The sequence below is a fragment of the Cupressus sempervirens genome, chromosome 5 (genome assembly GCF_028749045.1).
Source record: "Cupressus sempervirens isolate cs-2001-9-10 chromosome 5, ASM2874904v1, whole genome shotgun sequence".
In the NCBI taxonomy this organism is placed as follows: domain Eukaryota; kingdom Viridiplantae; phylum Streptophyta; class Pinopsida; order Cupressales; family Cupressaceae; genus Cupressus; species Cupressus sempervirens.
The window spans coordinates 665,288,032-665,297,235 of NC_143122.1; positions in this window are offsets into that span (position 1 = coordinate 665,288,032).

The following is a 9,204-nucleotide window of genomic DNA, read 5'->3' on the forward strand; positions in this document are numbered from 1 at the left end:
AATTAATATTTTTATTGTAGATTATATTATGCAATTATATAATTATATTGAAAATAAGAAAATGAAATAATAATTAATTATGGCAAATTTATCAAAAAAAAGAAGAACTAGCGAAAAAAATATTGCAATCGTGCTTTCCCAAAAAAGTTTGATCACACTAATCAAAAGATGGGCTCTTGCCCTAACAAGGCAAAGGCATTCATACAGAATTTGTTGAATCACCCTAATCCTTGGTGATATGGTCAACCAGAACCTCCCTGCATTACTACCATAAATTGATTCGATGTCTTATCTACAAAACCGAAAGAAAACAAGATATGCAAGGAAGCTACCATTGATTGATGAACAAAATGTACCCAAGATGAAGACTAATGATGTTAAGGATTTTAGGAAGCCAATACCTGCAAAAGTCTCAGTAATGAATAGTATCCCTTTAGGCCCTAAACTATAGAACAACGCTTCTAAATCAAATCGTAGGGTTCCCCTCATCTTATCTCAAACCTTGAAAAGCCTACATTCCACCCCCCCACAACAGAACATCTAGAAGCAAGGACAAAGATAATGCTTTGTGCCACCATATAATCGTTTTACCAAAAGAACCCTAGATAATCATAAGTGATAGATATATAGAGGAGAAATGGTTGGAATGCTCAGAACTAGGTGTATTTGCATATTGGAGTGGACCAAGCAACCTGCTCTCAAAATTGGTAAGAAAATTAGAAAATATCTGTGAGCAATAGGTGTAGGATTTGAGTAAATATGCAAATCTAATCCACGAAGCCCTTGAATACTTGTATGTAGAAAACATGTCATAGAGAAGAAAAAGACAAGAGGAGGCAAGTGTTTGGTCTGAAAATGTGAAAATTGTATTATCAGATAAATAAAAGATATGTGTTAAAAATACAATGAGAGATCATCCTTATAAAGGAGATCAAAACCCAAAAATGTAACGTAAAATTCTTTAGGGTATTTAATAATTAAAAGATAATTATTTTTTAATTATTAAATACAAGTAGAGAATTTAATCTAGGTTTTATCATAATAATTAATAAAAGATATTAATTATTAGATACTTAAAGTTTAGCTTAAGCGAACTAGAGTTAATTAGAAAATATCTAATCACTTTAACACCCCCCCTTAATATAAACTTAGGGAGTAGCTAAAAACCTAGAAACTACTACTAAAAGTAAATTTGGGTCCCGACAAACAAGGCCTAATGAGGTACCCAAGCATAACCAAATCTCTATGAAACAAAGAAATAGAGAAAACCTAGTGGGAAAAACTCTACTCCAAAAAGAGATGGAAAAAGGATGGACAAAAGAAACATCTCAACAGAATCTCACAAGACCATAATTACAATGAAAACCTAAATGATAGAAGCTTGAGACTCCATAGCCCCCTAGAATGGCAGAACTCTTGTGTCGATAAACATACCAATGTGACTCCAATATGAAGGAAACAAAGGCAATGGACAAGGATGATAAAACCCATATATGTAAGGTGCAACTAGAAGTCCTAGTTGATGCTCAAAGGAGAAATCATGAGAATCCTAAAATGGAATCTCCAATGGAGGTGGAATAATAGGTGTGTTGAATCTGTCATCTGAGAGGAGATGTGTGTCCTCTGATATATCCTCAACAACTGTAGTCGGTGGCTCAATGATTGGAGCTACAATAGTAGGCAATGTTGAAGAGTAATCCTATGCAAGAGATGGAATCTAAATAGGAGGTGGAATTGTTGAAGTCACAAAACTAGTTTTAGGAACAACACAAGTTCAAACGATCTAACTTCACCTTAGTAGACTCTCGTGAAAAAAGAGATTGAGTCTCTAATAGTGGAGATGGTGGACCAAAATGTGAGAAAGAATATAGGTGGGAAGCATGATCAATAGTCCCTATAGCAATAATATTGCTTGTCTCACTATCTCTGATGTGCACTAAATCCTATGCAAACTCAACTGTCTTTGTTGTCCCACTGTGTGTAATTTGATAAATAGAGAGAAGATTAGAGGACAAAGATGGAACATAAAGTACATTATGAAATGTACCATCATCAATGTTAATAGAACCTTTCTCGCATATAGTCATAACCGTGTTATTCCCCATCAAAATGTGTGGAGTAGGAGAAGCCTCAAAAGAAGAGAACAAATCCTAAGAAGATGCCATATGGTGTGAAGCACCTGAGTCTAGTAACCAACTAGAAGAATGAGGGATAGTAGTTGCACATAGTGCATGACCCTTTCCCATATCTTTACCATCTGACTGAAATGATGAGATGATGATGAAGGTCTGCAAGAAGTAGAAGGAATATCAATGTTTCTCTTTTGAAGAAGAGTTGTCAAATCTGAAACCTATTTGGCATAGCCATCTAACTTCTTCTCATAGCAATGTGACTCATCATGATTAGGCTTATCACAACAAACACACTTCGGTCTTTCTAGTTTTGATTTAACCCCTTTAGGAGGAGGTGGCCTTGATGAACTGAGTGATAGAACAAATCTTAAACTATGTAGAATTAGATTTTTGAGTCTTCTCCTTCGTCCCTGAAGATGGCCGAGCTACCAATGCATGACTCTGTAAGCCTATGAGAGAGTCCAACTAACAGAGCTTAGCTTGCTCTCAAGTTAACTGATCATAGAAAACCTCAAAGGATGGTATGGTAAATCTATTACTCAAAGCATCTTTGGTGGAATAGAAGGTAGAAGGAAAAATCTGAAAGTTTCCATGAAGCTTAGAAAGAATCAGGAAGATACACTCAGTGTCGGTCTTCGTTTTTCCACAACCTTGCAATGAAGATATCAGTTGATTGAACTTCATCAAGAATTCCTTAATAGAAGGAAAAGAATCTGGTATAAGAGAGATAAGCTATGCCTCAATCTGAAGTGCCCTAAACTCATTCACTATACCAAACAAGCCTTCAAGCTTGGTCTACATAGCTAAAGGAGTATTGCACCCATCTAGATGAAATTGTAGACTATTTGAGATGTGTAAAGCAATCGATCGTATTACCTCATCCATCTTGTTCCTATGATGCATGACCTCAAAAGGCCTCTGTAAAACTAGCTGCACTGCATCTAAACAAGACCACAACCCTTTTGATCAGAGAAGTTGTGTCATCAAGGTTTTCCATGTGTGATAATTATGAGGGGTCAGAAGTTGTAGACAAGAAGAGGTCTCAGCCATTGTTTTAGAAGGGGTTTTTGATGTTTTCTAAATGCTGATATAATAACATAAAGTAATATGAAAACAGCCCCCAAAATGCAAATAACTGAACCCCAACTTATAGAAAGAATGTGTAAATGAATGAAGAGCAAAAAAGCTTCAGATATGAATCAAAAATACCTATTTTTTGTAGGCCAAAAAATGACCAAATGATGAAAGTATTATTTCCACTCAATATTACTCCAACTGATTCCAGATCTGGAAAGTAGACAATAAATCAAGGCAAATGCACCAAGTTGTGGTGCCAAAAAGATGACACTTTCTTTTTTATTCAAAATTTCTAATAGCACACATGTGTTGTGGCCTGGGCATAGGCTTGTTGAGCCTAGGCCATATCATGTGTGCGCTATAGCATGTACACATTATGGAAAAATGGATTCCTCAATAGTGCATGCATGCTAAAGCACGTACACACTATGAAAATATGTAATTATCAATAGCACGTGTACACTATAGCGTGTACGTACTATTGGAAATCACATACAAAATAGAAACCCCTACTCTCTCTCCCTCTACCCTCTCTCTTAATTTCTCTCTCCCTCTCTCCCTACCCCATCCTCTCTCTGCATCCTATCCCATACTCTCTCTCTCTCTCTCTCCCTCTCTCTCTCTCTCCCTCCCTCCCTCTCCCTCTCCCTCCCTCCCTCCCTCCCTCCTATTATCCACTACTCTATGTCCCCCCCCCCTCTCTCTCTTTATATACATCCTATCCCACATACTCTTTGAACCCCCATTCCTCTCTCTCTCTCTCTCTCTCTCTCTCTCTCTCCCTCCCTCCCTCCCTCCCCTTATCATCCACTACTCTATGTCCCCCCCTCTCTCTCGCCCTCCATGCCTCGCTCTCTCCTTCCTTCCCTCTTCATTCCCCTCTCTCCATTGCTCCCTCCCTCTCTCTCCATTTCTCCCTCCCTGTCTCCCTACTTCTCTCTCTCTCTCTACATCCTATCTCACACTCTTTCCCTCATCCCCCCCCCCCTCTCTCCCAGCTCCTAATCTATGTCCCTTTCTCTCTTTCTATGAATCCTATCCCATGTACTCTTTGAATCCCCATCCTCTACTCCCTATCAACCTCTCTCTCCTATTCACTACTCTCTCTCTCTCTCTCTCTCTCTCTCTCTCTCTCTCTCTCTCCTCTCCCTCCCTCCCTCCCGCTCCCTCCCCCCCTCCCCCCCCCTCTGTCTCTCTTTATATGCATCCTATTGCATGTATGCTTTGAAGCACCATTCCTCTCTCTCTCTCTCTCTCTCTCTCTCTCTCTCTCTCTATTTATATTTATATGCATCATATCCCATGTACCCTTTGATCCTCCATCCTCTACTCCCTCTCTCTCTCTCTATCCCACCTCCCATCCCCTACTCTGTGTCCCTCTCTCTCTTTCTATGCATCCTATTCCATGTACTCTTTGAATCCCCATCCTCTACTCCGTATCAATCTCACCCTCTCTTTTTCCTATCCACTACTCTCTCTCTCTCTCTCTCTCTCTCTCTCTCTCTCCTACTTTTTGTCCCTCTCTCTTTCTATGGATCCTATCCCATATACACTTCGAACTCCCATCCCCTTCTCTCTCTCTCTCATCCCCTCTCTCTCTCACCCTCCCTCTCCCACTCCCTCCCCCATTTCCTACTCTCTCTCTCTCTATCTCTCACTCTCTCTCCCATCCCCTACTCTCTCTCACATTCTCTAACCCCTACTCTCTCTCTCTCTCATCCCCTACTTTCTCTCTCTCCTCTCCCATCCCCTACTCTCTCTCTTACACACACTCCTATCCCCCCCCCTCTCTCTCCCCCCGTCCCTCTCTCTCTCACTCTCTATCTCCCATCCCCTACTTTCTCTCTCATTCTCCCACACCCTACTCTCTCTGTCTCACTCTCTCTCTCCCACCCCCTATTCTCTCTCTCCCTCACACACACACACTCTCATCCCTCTCTCTCTCTCTCTCTCTCTCTCTCTCTCTCTCTCCCTCCCTCTCTCTATCTCGCTCTCCCTCTCCCACTCCCTCTCCCACTACCTACTCTCTCTCAATCACACACTCTCTCTCCCATCCTCTACTCTCTCTCTCTCTCTCCCACTACCTACTCTCTCTCTCTCTCTCTCTCTCTCTCTCTCTCTCTCCCCCCCATCCCCTACTCTCTTTGTCACACACACACACACACTTCCATCCCCCCTCTCTCTCCCTCTCTCTTCATCCCTTTCTCACTACCTACTCTCTCCTCCATCCCCTACTCTCTCTCTCTCTCTCTCTCATTCTCCCACCCCTACTCTCTCTTCCATCCCCCCTCTCTCTCACTTTCCCTCTCCCACTCTCACTCTCCCACTGCCTACTCTCTCTCTCACCTCCCCTACTCTCTCTCTCTCCCTCTCTCCCTCCCATCCTCTACTCTCTCTCTCTCTCTCTCTCTCTCTCTCTCTCTCTCTCCCCCCCCCATCCCCTATTCTCTCTCTCTCTCTGCCACCCCCTACTCTCTCTCTCTCCCATTCCCTACTCTTTCTCTCTCACATACACACTCTCATCCCTCTCTCTCTCTCTCTCTCTCTCTCTCTCTCTCTCTCTCTCTCTCTCCCCTCTCCCTCTCCCCCCTCTCTCTCTCTCACTCCCTCTCTCCCTTCTCTCCCATCCCTCTCCATCCCCTACTCTCTCTCTCTCTACTCTCTCCCTATCTCTCATCCCCTACTCTCTCTCTTACACACACAACCAGCCCCCCTCCCCCCCCTCTCTCTCTCTCTATATATATATATCTATCTCTCTTCATCCCTCTCTCCCTATCCCACCTTCTTTGATCTTTCTCTCTCTCTCTCTCCATTCTCCCTCCCTCTCTCCCTATCCCACCTCTTACTCTCTCCCCATCTTCTAATCTCTCTCATTCTCTATCCTCTCTACCTCTCTATTGAACTTTAGGCTTCAAGAGTGTGTGCGCACTAAAGCGCATACACACTAAAGTGCATACATGCTATTAAGTCCTAAATTTTAAAAAAATTAAATAGTACATATGCGCTATAGTGCACACGCACTATTTAAAGCTTTGGATTCTACTAAGCCTAAGGCTTGGTTTTGCCTTGGGGATCCAACCCAAAGGTTTGGAGTATCTAAACAAGTTTGAGATGTCTTTTGCTGCAAACATACAAAAAAGATTAATTTTTCTTGTGTGCTCTCCTTCAAGTTTCGTCATGGTTGAGCATCAATAAAATCAAGTTACATGACATTGTAGGTCTCTATGTTAGCTATATAACCATATAATTTATTTTTTATTTGAACTATTTCAAGCCTTTCAACTATAATTTATTTTGAATGTATGTTCATTTTCTGTCAAAAATCAATGTGTACTAATTGGGCTATAGATTATAGCTCGTTCATCAAATTTCGCAACAACGTGTTTTTTAGAAACTAGACTCCATTCTACACACTAAAAATAAAAGTTTTGATTTTAGATTAGTATTCAATAATTTCTAAGGGGAGCAAACAAATATTTCACATTTTTGGGATGTGTCCAATTAAAAAATTCATTAAAAAAAATACACATTATAAAATTACCCAAAAAATTTGGGATAAACTACAAAGTGTTAGTTAACTTTTGACTAGAGAAGTTAAAGAATTAAAAAAAAAGTTAAAATTTTAGGGGGGCCACACTTTGTACTGTGTTATATTTTTTCTAAATAAACAGTACCACTTTTTGTGGCCTCCTCTTTTGAGGACCTAAAACTAAACCATTTTGAAAAAGTTTTTACTAGTTTAGAAACTAGATTAAAAGGACTACTACTTTTGTTTTTGTCATATCTTAAAATCTTGAGTGTAACTATCTTCAAATTCTTGTTGAAGTTTAGAAATTGCTGATTTCAAAAAAAGGTGTCCACTTATACCTCCCTTTTGGCACCACAACTTGGTGCACTTACCCATCATGTACTTTTAAAAAAAAAGCATCAAATCAAGTTGCAAAAATTGGGATTTGCAATTTTTAGAAAAATTTAGAAACAAAGATCACAAACAACTTGCACCAATGTGTAGATCACGAAATCCTACCCCAAAACAAAAAAATTGCTCAAAAAGAGGATTTCGTATCAGGGAGATATCGTTATTTAAAAATCACCTCTATAAATTTTTTTTTTAAATCGTCGTCATCACACCTCCAAAAAATAAAGAAAAAAGCCCAAAAAATGTCAAATCTATTATGTCAAACCCTCTTTGTCCTTTTTCTCCAAATACTAAACAAGCTACAACAGATATGGCTCTAATACCATGTAGGATTTGAGAAAATACGCAAATCAAATCTAGGAAGCCATTGAATACCTGTATATAGAAAAATTGTCACAGAGAAGAAAAATACAAGAGGAGGTAGGGTTTGGCCTAAAAATATGAAAATTGTATTCTCACATAAAGGAAAGATATGTGTAAAAAATACAATGAGAGATCATCCTTATAAAGGAGATTGAAACCCAAAAAGATAACGTAAAACTCTTTAGGGTATTTAATAATTATAAGATAATTATTAAATACAAGAAGAGAATTTAATCTAGGTTGTATCATAATAATTAATAAAAGATATTAATTATTAGATACCTAAAGTTTAGCTTAAGTGAACTAGAGTTAATTAGAAAATATCTAATTACTCTAACAACAGGTAAGTATCGGAACCTTCTCTAACTGTTCATTATATGTTCATTGTATAAAAAAAGAGACTAGGAATAAATTAGTATCAAATTTATATTGCTTCTATAAACGATACTCTATCAAATTTCTAGCTTGGGAACCAAATTAGAGCGATGAAAACATCAAGAAATATCATGCACCTAATTGGTTTGTATGTAAAAAAATTCCACCTAAACTTAATCATCTTCAAACCCTAATCAAAATTGGTAAATCTCTAGGAAATTTAATAGGTATTGAATCATAATTTAACCAATCTAGTAATATTAAATTTTTAGTAGAAACAAAATTAGGCTTGAAGGGTTTTAACACAAAAAAGATAACAACTAATAGATCCATATATGATCTAGGATTTACAAAATTTGAAGGAGAGATTAAAGGATTTATCAAACCTAGTCTGAACATTGAATACAAAATCTCAAACTTAAAAGAGGCACTTAGTAGTATTAGTATCAGCAAAAGGAGGGAAATAACAGAGGTAACAACAAAACATAAGGAAGATATACTAGAGAAAAGAAAAAATAAAAAAATGAATACAAGGAAAAAAAATCAGAAGGGAGGATGATGGAACAAAAAATATAGATAAAAGATAGAAAATTGGTAGATCAAACAATATCACAAAGAGAATTGGAAACATTGGGAGAAATAGAAAAGAAAGCAGAGGACAGTCAAGAAAATCAATTAAAATTAACAAAACTTAGGGAATGCAAGGTTTGTCAAAGAGAGAAGATGACATTAGAAGAAATTGAAAATAGCATACAGAATATCCCATGATGTCTTATTATTGCAAAATTATATTGAAGACCAAAATAGGAGAACAAAATCATATTGATCATGGGAAAATGGAACATCGAGATTAGAAGGAAGAAAAGAGGAAAAAATCAATCAGTATAGAAACAAAGGGGAGAATAATAGGGGAAAACAACAAAGAAGGAGTAATAGTGGAAATCAGAATAGAAGAGGATCATAACCAAGAGAAATCTAGTGAAGACCCAACTGCAGAAGGAGAGGTCTTACCAAAACAAAAGACATTAGGAAAAAAATCAGAGACAAATGTACAAAACAATAGGGATCATATAGATTCTCTTAAAAGAAGAACAATAAAAAGGATTTAAGATAACATAGAGAAATAAGAGAATAGAGAAAATCAAGAACAAAGAATCTTGATTCCAACAACTTCATCAACACAATGAAGCAACATAACAATCTGGAAAAAAACCAAAGAAAAAGAGCTATAAATTTTTGCAAACACTGATGAATGGGAGAGATCTCTTTGGAGAAGGAAATAGAGTATAACAACAAGAAACTGATGAATCTCTAATACCAATAGAAGTAGCAACATAC